Below are 13946 nucleotides of genomic sequence, written 5' to 3' on the forward strand. Positions count from 1 at the left end.
CCACAGCGGCCCACCAGCTGCTGCAAATCTACAATTCCCATCATGCCTGGCTAAAGTATTGGCTGTGCAATGACTGAGGTGTAGATGAGAAGTGAACAACCAAAACTCAGGGTGAATAAGAGTTTGTGCACAGTCTACAGCAGAGTTATGCAGCAGAGATGGAGCTGGGCGTATACATAGGATAATATATCAATAATAATATCTGGCTCCTTTATTTGCGTAGCCATATCGTGTTTGGATCTCACAGGGTGGAGTCGGCTTCAGAGTCAACAAGAACCTGAGAGAGACAACAAACTACATTCAGCAATGTGAAGAGAAGAATCCCACGCTCTCTGCCAACCCATAGGGTTACAGTGCCCCTCTACTACAGTATATACAGTACAACAGACATTGAGAATCCTGTGCACCCAGAGCAGTATTCATCATAATTCTGCAGGTCCCCTCTAACCAGAGAGCAGTGCATTGTGGGAGGTCAGGTGACTGCTTAGGTCTGGGACTCTCTGATGGATATTTAACTATAAAGCGGTGTAACACCAGCAGCACCTATTCCACAGGTGTTGAACTCATGGCCATGCAGCTGTTGCAAAACTACAATTCTTATCATGGTGGGTGGGCGACCCCTGCGGGTTATGGCAGCCAGTTCTGTATTAGCCCTCCGTCTCACGATCACTTACATCAATACTGCAGTTTACCAGAGGGCAGTAAACCGTAAGCCATAGGCTTGCAGAAGCAGACTTACTGCTATAAGTATGTGCCCCCCCCTTATAACCAACCCACGTCAGGAATCTGTGACTGGTGATGCAACTATGTATATAGAAGTCAATGGCGTCCATCATTTATAGCAGGGATGGGGAACCTTCGGCCCTCCAGCTGTTACAAAACTACAAATCCGATAATGCCTGGGCAGCCAAAGCTTTAAATATATATATATATATACTAGAGATGAGTGAACCTGGAGCATGCTCGAGTCGATCCAAACCCGAACTTTCGGCATTTGATTAGCGGTGGCTGCTGAACTTGGATAAAGCCCTAAGGCTATGTGGAAATCATGGATATAGTCATTGGCTGTATCCATGTTTTCCAGACAACCTTACAGCTTTATCCAAGTTCAGCAGCCCCAGCTAATCAAATACCGAACGTTTGGATGGACTCGAACCCGAACCCGGTTCGCTCATCTCTAATGTACACACTTACATCTATTAACTATTCACTAACTAAAAACCCATACACAGCCAATTCCAATGTCAGCTGCAAAAGGGATACTACTATATATATATATATATCTCTGAGATCAACGGCAGGCACTCCACGCTTGATACACTGTAGCAAACAACCAGAGAGGATTGTACAGATGCTGCTCAGCTCACAGAGCATTGTGTAGACCAGTGATCGCCAACCTGTGCCTTTCCAGCTGCTGCAAAAGTACAACTCCCGGCGTGGCCAGGCAGCCATTGGCTTAGATCAATTGCCAAATTTTTGCCATTTCGCCCTACACAGTGACCCTGAAAAGTGGTTACAAGATGGCCACAAATAATTGTAGAGAGGAAGAGGCCCTGAGACGAGGCAGTTACCTGTTGGTACCACGTGGTCTCTCGTCACCCATTCAGGTGAAGCCAAGACACATGATATAAAATGACTATAAAGCAATCCGCTACCCGCCTCCCCCCATAACCCTGACATGGAAAAAGGTGTCTGCGAGTGGCAGCTGCTGAGGATGCAGACGACTTCCGTGACAGGAGAAGAATCAGAGCGGCACTCCGTGCGGACTGATGGTGCACGAGGAAAGGAGCGTAGTCCCAAAGTAATACATCAAATGGAAATTCCGGCACTCACCATATTCATCTCAAGATTTTATTAGGTTTCCAAAACCATAATGGTGTGAACAGCAGAACGCGTTTCGGCTATGCGCCTTTGTCAACTGGCAGTTGACAAAGGCGCATAGCCGAAACGCGTTCTGCTGTTCACACCATTATGGTTTTGGAAACCTAATAAAATCTTGAGATGAATATGGTGAGTGTCGGGATTTCCATTTGATGACTTCCCTGACAGGGCAGGAGGTGAGCGCGCAGCCGCCGCTACCAGACAGCCTGCGGGGACCGCAATTATTACAGCTATTTGTTAAGAAGGCACAGAACATTGCCTCCTGTGCAAAATAACACGACACCCGAGGATCAGACCTTCTACACGTACAGATAAAATCGCTTAAGCAAACGGTTTGCAAACGGCAAGCAATTATTTATTCTTTCCTTAGAGTATCAGCTCCATCATATGTTCCTTGGAATCATTTTCCTTTTCTATTACTATACTAAATACTCTGTACAGAAGGGGGGCGGGGGGGAGACTCAGTAAAGAAAATAATGATGTGAAAAAACTACTTTTCTCCAAGTCCCTATGAGCCTGCTTTAAAAAAAGGCAGTGAGTAAAAACATGGCTGCCTCCCTGTCTCCCTATAAATTATCTAGGCACAGACTGTGCTGCCTCCCTATCTCTCCATATATATGTAGGCACAGACAGCACTGCCTTCCTGACCGTCCCAGTAAATGACATAGGTACAATGATGAAGGTACCAATCGTACTGCCTCGCTGTTTCTCCCTGTAAATGATGTAAGTACACATAGTGCTGCCTTCGTGATTCGACCTGTGAATGATATAGGTACAGATAGTACTGCCTCCCTGTTTCTCCCTGTAAATTATGTATGTACAGACAGTACTGCCTTCCCGTTTCTCCTTGTAAATGATGTAGGTACAGATAGTACTGCCTTCCTGCTTCTCCTTGTAAATGATGTAGGTACAGATAGTACTGCCTTCCTGCTTCTCCTTGTAAATGATGTAGGTACAGATAGTACTGCCTCCCTGTCCCTCCTTATAAATGATATAGGTACAAACAGTATCCCCCCCCTCTCTCCCTGTAAATGATGCAGATATAGATAGTACTGCCTCCCTGCTTATCCCTGTAAATGATGTAGGTGCTGAAAGTACTGCATCCCTGTTTCTACCTGTAAATGATGTAGATACAGACAGTACTGCCTCCCTGCTCATCCCTGTAAATGATGTAGGTGCAGTTTTTTGCTGTGTAAATTAGCATAACTATATAGTTGAAAAAAGAATAAATTCCACAGCATAAAATCTGCCCCCCCCCCCCCTCCATTGGTTGGTGCTGTGGAGAAGCTAAGCTCCTTGCATCCCCTCCTTCTTAGATGATTGCATAAGAAGCCATATTCAAATAGAATTGCTAATAAAACAAATCCCTGCAAAACTAAAGTCTAGATATTTCCAGCATCCCACATAGTCATACAGATCGGGAGGGCACCGATCTCATGCCAGATGATATAATCCACACCAGGGTCGCTGCTCCCATTATATTCATCCTCAAGCAGTCCATAGCGGCCAAGACTTGAGTACTCACTACTCACTACACAATATTCACACATCCCAGCACAACGACCTGACAGACTAATGAGGGGGCTGCTCTGAGGGGCCACACCACACCTACCCCATAATAACACTATATAATGCACATAGCACAAGACTAGTGAGGGAGCTGCTCCGAGGGGCCACACCACACCTACCCCATAATAACACTATATAATGCACATAGCACAAGACTAGTGAGGGAGCTGCTCCGAGGGGCCACACCACACCTACCCCATAATAACACTATATAATGCACAAGACTAGTGAGGGGGCTGCTCCAAGGGGCCACACCACACCTACCCCATAATAACACTATATAATGCACATAGCACAAGACTAGTGAGGGAGCTGCTCCGAGGGGCCACACCACACCTACCCCATAATAACACTATATAATGCACATAGCACAAGACTAGTGAGGGGGCTGCTCCGAGGGGCCACACCACACCTACCCCATAATAACACTATATAATGCACATAGCACAAGACTAGTGAGGGGGCTGCTCCGAGGGGCCACACCCCACCTACCCCATAATAACAATATATAATGCAGATAGCACAAGACTAGTGAGGGGGCTGCTCCGAGAGGCCACACCACACCTACCCCATAATAACACTATATAATGCAGATAGCACAAGACTAGTGAGGGGGCTGCTCCGAGGGGCCACACCTACCCCATAATAACACTATATACTGCAGATAGCACAAGACTAGTGAGGGAGCTGCTCCGAGGGGCCACGCCACACCTACCCCATAATAACACTATATAATGCACATAGCACAAGACTAGAAAGGGGGCTGCTCCAAGGGGTCACACCCCACCTACCCCATATTAACACTATATACTGCAGATAGCACAAGACTAGTGAGGGAGCTGCTCCGAGGGGTCACACCCCACCTACCCCATATTAACACTATATACTGCAGATAGCACAAGACTAGAGAGGGGGTTGCTCCGAGGGGCCACACCACACCTACCCCATAATAACACTATATAATGCAGATAGCACAAGACTAGTGAGGGGGCTGTTCCGAGGGGCCGCACCTACCCCATAATAACACTATATAATGCAGATAGCACAAGACTAGTGAGGGGGCTGTTCTGAGGGGCCACGCTACAACTATCCCATAATAACATCATATAATGAAGATAGCACAAGACTAGGCTGCTCCGAGGGGCCACACCGCACCTACCCAATAATAACACTATATAATGCAGATAGCACAAGACTAGGGAGGGGGCTGCTCCGTGGGCAGCTTTATGGGATGTAAATGATGTAGGTGCTGAAAGTACTGCATCCCTGTTTCTACCTGTAAATGATGTAGATACAGACAGTACTGCCTCCCTGCTCATCCCTGTAAATGATGTAGGTGCAGTTTTTTGCTGTGTAAATTAGCATAACTATATAGTTGAAAAAAGAATAAATTCCACAGCATAAAATCTGCCCCCCCCCCCTCCATTGGTTGGTGCTGTGGAGAAGCTAAGCTCCTTGCATCCCCTCCTTCTTAGATGATTGCATAAGAAGCCATATTTAAATAGAATTGCTAATAAAACAAATCCCTGCAAAACTAAAGTCTAGATATTTCCAGCATCCCACATAGTCACACAGATCGGAGGGCAACGATCTCATGCCAGATGATATAATCCACACCAGGGTCGCTGCTCCCATTATATTCATCCTCAAGCAGTCCATAGCGGCCAAGACTTGAGTACTCACTACTCACTACACAATATTCACACATCCCAGCACAACGACCTGACAGACTAATGAGGGGGCTGCTCTGAGGGGCCACACCACACCTACCCCATAATAACACTATATAATGCACATAGCACAAGACTAGTGAGGGGGCTGCTCCGAGGGGCCACACCACACCTACCCCATAATAACACTATATAATGCACATAGCACAAGACTAGTGAGGGAGCTGCTCCGAGGGGCCACACCACACCTACCCCATAATAACACTATATAATGCACATAGCACAAGACTAGTGAGGGAGCTGCTCCGAGGGGCCACACCACACCTACCCCATAATAACACTATATAATGCACATAGCACAAGACTAGAAAGGGGGCTGCTCCGAGGGGTCACACCCCACCTACCCCATATTAACACTATATACTGCAGATAGCACAAGACTAGAGAGGGGGTTGCTACGAGGGGCCACACCCCACCTACCCCATAATAACACTATATAATGCACATAGCACAAGACTAGTGAGGGGGGCTGCTCCGAGGGGCCACACCACACCTACCCCATAATAACACTATATAATGCACATAGCACAAGACTAGTGAGGGGAGCTGTTCTGAGGGGCCGCACCACACCTACCCCATAATAACACTATATAATGCAGATAGCACAAGACTAGTGAGGGGGCTGTTCCGAGGGGCCACACCCCACCTACCCCATAATAACACTATATAATGCAGATAGCACAAGACTAGTGAGGGGGCTGTTCTGAGGGGCCACGCTACAACTATCCCATAATAACATCATATAATGAAGATAGCACAAGACTAGTGAGGGGGCTGTTCTGAGGGGCCACGCTACAACTATCCCATAATAACACTATATAATGCAGATAGCACAAGACTAGGGAGGGGGCTGCTCCGTGGGCAGCTTTATGGGTCACCATAGAAGCAGCTTACCTGCTATATACTGTCAGTGTCAGCCGCTCTTTACCTTCCTTGCACTAGGAGTCCTGGGTCAGAAGTTGTCTTAAGTCCACCTACTGCCTCCTCACAGGTTCAGGTTGCTGCTTCACTGCTTCCCCCATACTTTACACTGCAGCACATATGACAATAATGAGTATATGCATCTGTCATTATTCCTGTACGTTCCTAAGTTAGGATGTCAAATTGGAATAAGAATTCATGCGGGAGCTGGAGGGCGGCAGGTCTGACACCTGTGCACTAAAGGCTTGCAGCTCCGGCAGCCATAAAGCTGAGTAGAAGCGATGCACAAATCAGATGATGTCACTGCCACTTGCATCATTCACACCTCCCCCCCCCCCCCCCCCCCCCCCCCCCCAACACCACGTATAGGATACAATGTAACAACTTCCCCCACACAGGGGAACATTAAAGTTATGAATTTATTCCAGTTTCTGTTTTTTACACTTTCTCAGACGTTATTTGCACATTGAGCATCACAGATATAACACTTATAAAACAGATCTATTCCCTGCAGCCGGGGGGCGATGACACCCATTAACCCAACGAATACTTATATTATAATTAGCGGATCCTGGGGCTGGAGAAGATGTACGCGCTGCAGCGGTTGTGGACAGAGGTCTGGCATTATATGAACACCTGATATTAAAATGTATAGAGACGCCTTACAGTATGGAGCATGGTGGCGGGGGGTACACTTCTGCAAAGTTCAGTATAAGGAAATTGTACTGAAAAAGTTTTTCTGCTGAATCAGAGTCCTTGGTGGTTTAGGGACAATGAAGTCAGGGCTGTTAGAGTATTTATAACCTCATCTGACATCATTGCGGAGCTCCAGCGGGCTAAACCCATAGCAGGAGAATAAACAGCAACCCCTCGCCGTGTGTCAGTACTATGGATACTACTGGGCAGCTCCAGGAACTGTACAACTGCGGCTAAATACAGGATGGCAGGATATGTGACTGACCATATATATATATAGCATTTAAAAAATAAAGATCATCAGCCCCAAGAGTAAGAACCACAGACTTAGCACTCGCTTCTCTAACAGAGATGACTGTGAACATCTTTATTAGGTGCAGCACAGGTAGGTAAGATCAAGAAAAAGAGCTATTTCTATGCCACACCGACATCAACTGCTGAGCATTCAGACACATTTCTACCTTTCTGTGTTTTTTTATAAGCACAGCAAGTTTAATTTTTTTTTTTATCATTCGGATGCAGTACTGAAATTTTCAATATCACAAATTCCTCTTCCTAAAAGAATCTTCATTTCTGAAAAGTGCTTCTTTTCCTAAGCCAATACATAATTTATCACCCATAATGAGTAGGATGCGAGATGTTCTTATCCATTCATGATGGGTTTTTTTCTGATGTGACATATAATATTAGGCCATGTTCACACAACTTATGTTTAGCATAAATCAGGGCTTTAGTGCAATTTGCAACAACGGCTGTGATTTATGCTAAACATACGTTGTATTTGAATGAATGGAGTCCCGGCCAGAGCGTATACACATAGGGGGACATTTGTCACTGAAAAAAGTGTATTTTTTTGTCAGAAAGTGGCCAGTTGCGAATAAACACGGAGTCCGCTCAATTCATCATTTTTTTAAGTATTAAATAGTCAGGAAACAGACTTCAGCTCTGAGCTGGCGTAGGTTTCCTGGCGTGCGCACTGGTGCACACAGGATTTACATAGAGGCAGTTCGCCTCTACATAAATCTCCGTACTGTCGGAGCTGCGGGGACATTTTTAAGTCCACCGCAGAAAACACCAGACTTAATAAATGTCCCCCACCATAGTATACGCTCCGGCTGGGAATTTCATTTATTCAAATACAATGTACCTCACGAAAAACTGCCATGTCAGTTTCCTGCAGCCACTATTCATTGAATAGCGGCCGCACAGACATGTCAGTTTACACAATGGAGCATGTGGCTCCGGCTGCACACTCCATTGTGTGCAGCGGTGAATTGGGATGCGGGCGCACAAGGGTTCACCAGAATTCACCAGAAATGAAGATCAGTAATGACCAGGGTGATCATCAGTATCACCAGTCACAGAACGGCCGGTGTTTTACGCAATATGAACATGGCTTTATGTTGTAAATCACTGCTCAGACCCTCAGTAAATTACATACTTCCCTATACCGACAGAAGACTGGTCTCTCCTGTGTGGTCAATTTCCTGTGAACTACAAGATTACATAGTCACCTATCAAATCCCCACCTTACATTTCTTTGTGCCCTCCCATATCTACCAAGCTCCACCTTTCTCAATAAGCTGTATATCCCCCTAGTACGACCTCAGCAATCTGCAAAGCTCCTGTGTATTCTGATATTTAGCAAGGCACTAATCCTTCTCCCCCATGGTGGTAGGAATTGACAGGGAGGAACCTATCACAAAGGCAAACACTGAAGCTGCACCTCAGATGAATACAGACTCTATGGTGTGAGTTACAGGACAAATGTTCTAGGTTACTTATCCATTATAAAGAATAAGGGCTACAGCTGCACCGCATAGGAAAACACTGAGACTTTATAGTGTGAGTTACAGGACAGCCGTTCTTAGTAACTTATCTATCACAGGGAGACATAATGAAGCTGCATCACATAGGAATACACTGAGACTTTATAGTGTGAGTTACAGGACAGCCGTTCTTAGTAACTTATCTATCACAGGGAGACGTAATGAAGCTGCATCACATAGGAAAACACTGAGACTTTATAGCAGGGGTGGGGAACGGCCCCTGAGACCTCCCGATGCGGCCCGCGGCCGGCAGCTCCCCTGTGATGCGCGCCGCTCTGGAGGAGGAAGGAGCCGGCATACACAGCATCCTCCGGTGTCTGTGACAGCTGCCGGACACAGGAGGATGCTGTCTATGCCGGCTTCTTCCCCAGCAGAGCGGCGCGTGTCTTCAGTCTCCTGCGGGCCGCGCGATGACGTCATTTCATCGCACGCCGCCTGCAGGAGAAGACCGGCACAGAGGACCTGGGACAGAAGAGGACATGGGCAGCGTGGGAGCGGAGGTAAGGTGAGTGGGATGTTTATTTTTTTTATTTGGGGGTTAACTAGGCCACCAGGGACATGCCTGATGGGGGTTAACTAGGCCACCAGGGACATGCCTGATGGGGGTTAACTAGGCCACCAGGGACATGCCTGATGGGGGTTAACTAGGCCACCAGGGACATGCCTGATGGGGGTTAACTAGGCCACCAGGGACATGCCTGATGGGGGTTAACTAGGCCACCAGGGACATGCCTGATGGGGGTTAACTAGGCCACCAGGGACATGCCTGATGGGGGTTAACTAGGCCACCAGGGACATGCCTGATGGGGGTTAACTAGGCCACCAGGGACATGCCTGATGGGGGTTAACTAGGCTACCAGGGACATGACTGATGGGGGTTAACTAGGCCTACCAGAGGCATCACTGGGGGGTTAACTAGGCCTACCAGGGACATGACTTGGGGGTTAACTAGACTACAAGGGGCATCACTGGGGGGGGTTAACTACAATAGCAGGGGCATCACTGGGGGTTAACTACAATAGCAGGGGCATCACTGGGGGTTAACTACAATAGCAGGGGCACTAGGGGAACAATACTTTGCCTTGCCCCGGGTGCTGCAAACCCACGCTACTAACTGCCGCACACAGTATGCGGCCCTCGAATGATTTTATTAATGCCCGACCGGCCCTCGACATGGAAAAGGTTCCCCACCCCTGCTTTATAGTGTAAGTTACAGGACAGCCGTTCTTAGTAACTTATCTATCACAGGGAGACGTAATGAAGCTGCATCACATAGGAATACACTGAGACTCCACAGCAAGCCAGGAGACTGATATTCTTTATAACTGATCTGTTACTTAGGTCTTATAGCAGAGCCAATGCAATCATATAAAACTCTGCCCCTCTGCTTTTGCAGAGGCATCATGGATAACGTAGGCTGCACTAGGAGAGCCATATCGGAGAGAAAGGAATCAAGATGACAATTCATAAATGGTACATCTCCAAAAAGAGGTATACACAAGAGCCTCCACATTATTCTCCAATAATTGCCATTGTACTATATAAGAAAAAATAAATAAATGCTACAATGCCTCTTTAATATTCCACAGACATCAAGCTATCATGGAAATAAATGAGTGCCACTAACAACAGGCCCAGACGTTAGTTCTGCAGACTGAATCACTATTACAGTATACACGATTATACAGCTTGGTCCCTCCATATCCATACTATACGCTCTGCTGCCCGTGCTCAAGAATTCTCCTACCCTCAGATTGTGGGACAGGAAGTAGCAAAATGATGTCATAATCTCTCTGTCACCCAGAGAACTCCCCAATACACCCTAGGAATACTGGGAAATGTAGTTCAATAACGTCAGCAGTGAGGGAGGAAGCAGCTGGCTTCTCCTCCTACTTAAGTGTCAATAGAAATCCATATGGCTGCAGCCTGGGATACAACGATAAGACGTGGGATTCATAACAAACAGATGGAGCTATTGCATTGTCCTCCTTGAGACACAGACCTGGGGCAGGTTATATTCCACCATTATCAGGTCTATAAGTAACAGGAGACAACAGAAGTCCACTGCGTGAAAGAAAGCAGAGATTTGTATTGATCTGTGGGACAGGGAGCGCCGCGTATCCAACAATGGGGACATTCAGGGATGTGGAGCAGCGGCTTCTGACAGGGATGAGAAGTTCTGTTCCCAGGAATGACCACACTCGGTGAGTGTGGTCACCGGCGGAGACTACTGGGGGGTTACCACAAGGTCCAGGCCTCCCCTGCACCCTGATACATGCAGCTCAGGCCTCACTAGGATCCTGCCCTTTTATACTCTCCGGACATGATGGACAGTGACATTGGATCTGACATTCAGGGCCGTGAACAGTGCTTGGGTGGCAGATGTGGATGGGAGTCTATCAGAGCAGCGTCTGGAACGCTCCCAGAGCTGTCGGCAGTGAGTTATATCGGCCGGGCCGGAGTCAGAATAAATTATTGGAGACTTCCTCAAGGACAAATAACAGGACGAGGAATCACAACCTGTTAAATATGTATGAAGCACGAAGAAGGCATTGCTGATGGTGGAGGAGAGGACGTGGGCGAATACGAGACTTAGCTAAACTTTTCAAGTAACTGCCCAATGGCCCCCACAGACTGAAAGATTTGCCCCCATAGATCAGGATGCATAGGGATAAAGGGCAAAATGCACTAAAATACGTGGAAACATTAGCCCAGCCGATACTGTGATAGATGCCGTCACCAGGGATTACCGATTTACACAACGTTTATTCATTGTAGAATATAAAGCTGTGAGGTTTTCATATAATGTTCTGCAACACTTAAAGGGCATTTAAAGGGGGTATCCAGTGCTACAAAAACATGGCCACTTTCTTTCAGAGACAACATGACTCTTGTCTCCAGTTCAGGTGCGATTTGGAATTTAGCTCCATTCACTTCAATGGAACTGAGCAGCGAAACCCCACCCAAGCTGGATACAAGAGCGGGGATGTCTCTGGAAGAAAGTGGCCATGTTTTTGTAGCACTGGACAACCCCTTTAAATGCATTCGGCAGTGAGGATGAAGGTACGTCTCTTACCTTCATCCTCGGCGCCATTCCTGTGCAGTTTGTAGTGTAATCCTGCATCTGTTAAAGCTATTTGGAGCACTTTGGGGCAGGGCTACAGAGAGCAGCAGAGAGCAGAGGTGTGCAAGCAATCCCACTGACACACTGAGGCAGACGAGATTCCATGGCAGGGGCTCCGCTGTGGAATTCCACCTGTTTACTCAGTGTGAACATACCCTTAGGCCTTGTTCACACATGGTATAACACTGGCCATTCTGTGACCTAGCTGGGTCACAGAACGGCCGGTGGTACTGAAGATCATCCCAGCCGGTACTGCGGTACCGGATGGATAATAGTCATTTCTGATTCATTTGGATATGGGCGCACCCATGTGCGTCCACATCCTAATTCAGCGCTGCACACAATAGAGGGTTCGGCCGGAGCCGCACACTCCATTGTGTGAACTGACATGTCTGTGTGCCCGCTAGTTAATGAATAGCAGCAGCAGAAAACTGACGTGTCAGTTTTTCATGCGGCTGGTTAGAATCCCGGCCGGAGCATATACTATGTGTATATTACTGCAACGACAGCCGTGATTTATACAAAACATATGTTGTGTGAACATGGCCCTATAGTGTATCTGCACATGATCTGGAAGGTTTCGAAAGCCCCCCCCCCCCAAAAAAAAAAGTCTACATTCACTGACAGCAAACAGACAGCTTGAAAATGGTGAGAATTATAAAACTTGATTTACATATATCTGGAAGGCGACGTAAACAAATCTCCGGAGGTTATATAATCGTTTATCATGAATGCGACCATGGCAGTAACCATGGAGACTGGCGGCAATCACCTTCAGTAATAGCAGTGCCACATGCTATCCCCATGACCGGCATACACCGAGGAGGGAGAAGCTTAACCCATTATGGATTTCACCACAAATAAGCAGCAAAGTCCACCAATGCGACATGCAGATTCTGCTGCGGGTTCAGTGCAGATCGCGAAAATCAGCATCATGTCCGCAGCACAATTCAATAGTCCACGGGTAAAATGCGACCAACGAAATCGCATCCTGGTTTGGTAATCTGCATCTTTTCCATCCCAGGTAAATTTACCATAAGGTAATGTTCACACACACAGCAGATCTGTTCCCTTATATTGGATGGGACTTACGGGCCTATTACACGGGTCGTTAGAGGAGCAAACAAGCGCTCGTTTGCTCCTCGTTCCCCGCTCGCTGCCGCCGCTATTCAGCGTCGGGAGGGGGCGGCGGGTAGCTGCAAGGGGGCTGCCCGGGTGATCGCTGATCGTTCGGGCAGCCCGTATGATATAGCAGCGTCTGCTGCCAACGCTCCTATTCAATGGAGTGACGGCAGCAGATCGCTGCTATATCAGTCGCTTGTTTTTCAACATGTTGAAAAACAAGCGACTGCAACGATCAGCCGACATGAACGATGTCGGCTGATCGTTGCACTTTATTCCACGGGACGATTATCGTCCGTAGCGGCCGATATCGGCCGAATACGAACGATAATCGTTCCGTGGAATAGGGCCTTTACAGAAACCAATGTGGCAGATGCTTCCCATTCACATGCATGGGAGGAATCTGTCCCCTTAGGCCTCGTTCACACATTCAGGATCTGAGCATGTCAGTGTGGATTCCATGCCTCAATCTACACTCATCCATGTGTAAGGCACACGAGTGAGAGGAAGGCCATTGCAGATTTTAATCCGGGTCATGGAAAATACGTAGGAAAAAGCTGCAGAGTAGCCACATGCAGATTAAGGGTACAAACCCACTTGATGTATTTGCTGCGTGAATCAGTCTTAAAAATAAGCAGGCAAAACGCAGGTTGGCTTTATACGATTGTTCTGCGTTAAAAAACGCAATTGCGTCTTTTTGAAGCGTGAAGCTTGTTGTTAGCAAAGCATCAGTTGTTAACAACCTGTGCGAAAAACGCATGTAGCTTCACGCTTCAAAAATATGCAATTGCTTATTTTAACACAGAACAATTGTATAAAGCCAACCTGCGTTTTGCCTGCTTATTTTTAAGACTGATTCACACAGCAAATACGTCAAGTGGGTTTGTACCCTAAGGGTGCCTTCACACCTACCGACTTGTAGCGTTAATAACGCTGCGAGTCGGCTAGATCCTGGCAGATCACTGTCAGTACATACACGCAGCGGTCTGAACGACCGCTGCGTGTATGTAAATCTGCCGGCCGCTTAACCCCTCCTGATGCTGCCCGCCTCCCGCTCTGTATACATTACCTGTC

General features: G+C 47.2%; 1 protein-coding gene across 5 annotated transcripts in view; it reads right to left on the minus strand.

Moving 5' to 3' along the window:
- Positions 1–13946, minus strand: part of ST3GAL3 (ST3 beta-galactoside alpha-2,3-sialyltransferase 3) — a 184037-nt gene that overhangs the window by 151306 nt on the left and 18785 nt on the right. The window lies entirely within an intron of this gene.

The sequence above is a fragment of the Dendropsophus ebraccatus genome, chromosome 8, assembly GCF_027789765.1.
Source record: "Dendropsophus ebraccatus isolate aDenEbr1 chromosome 8, aDenEbr1.pat, whole genome shotgun sequence".
NCBI classification, from domain to species: Eukaryota; Metazoa; Chordata; class Amphibia; order Anura; family Hylidae; genus Dendropsophus; species Dendropsophus ebraccatus.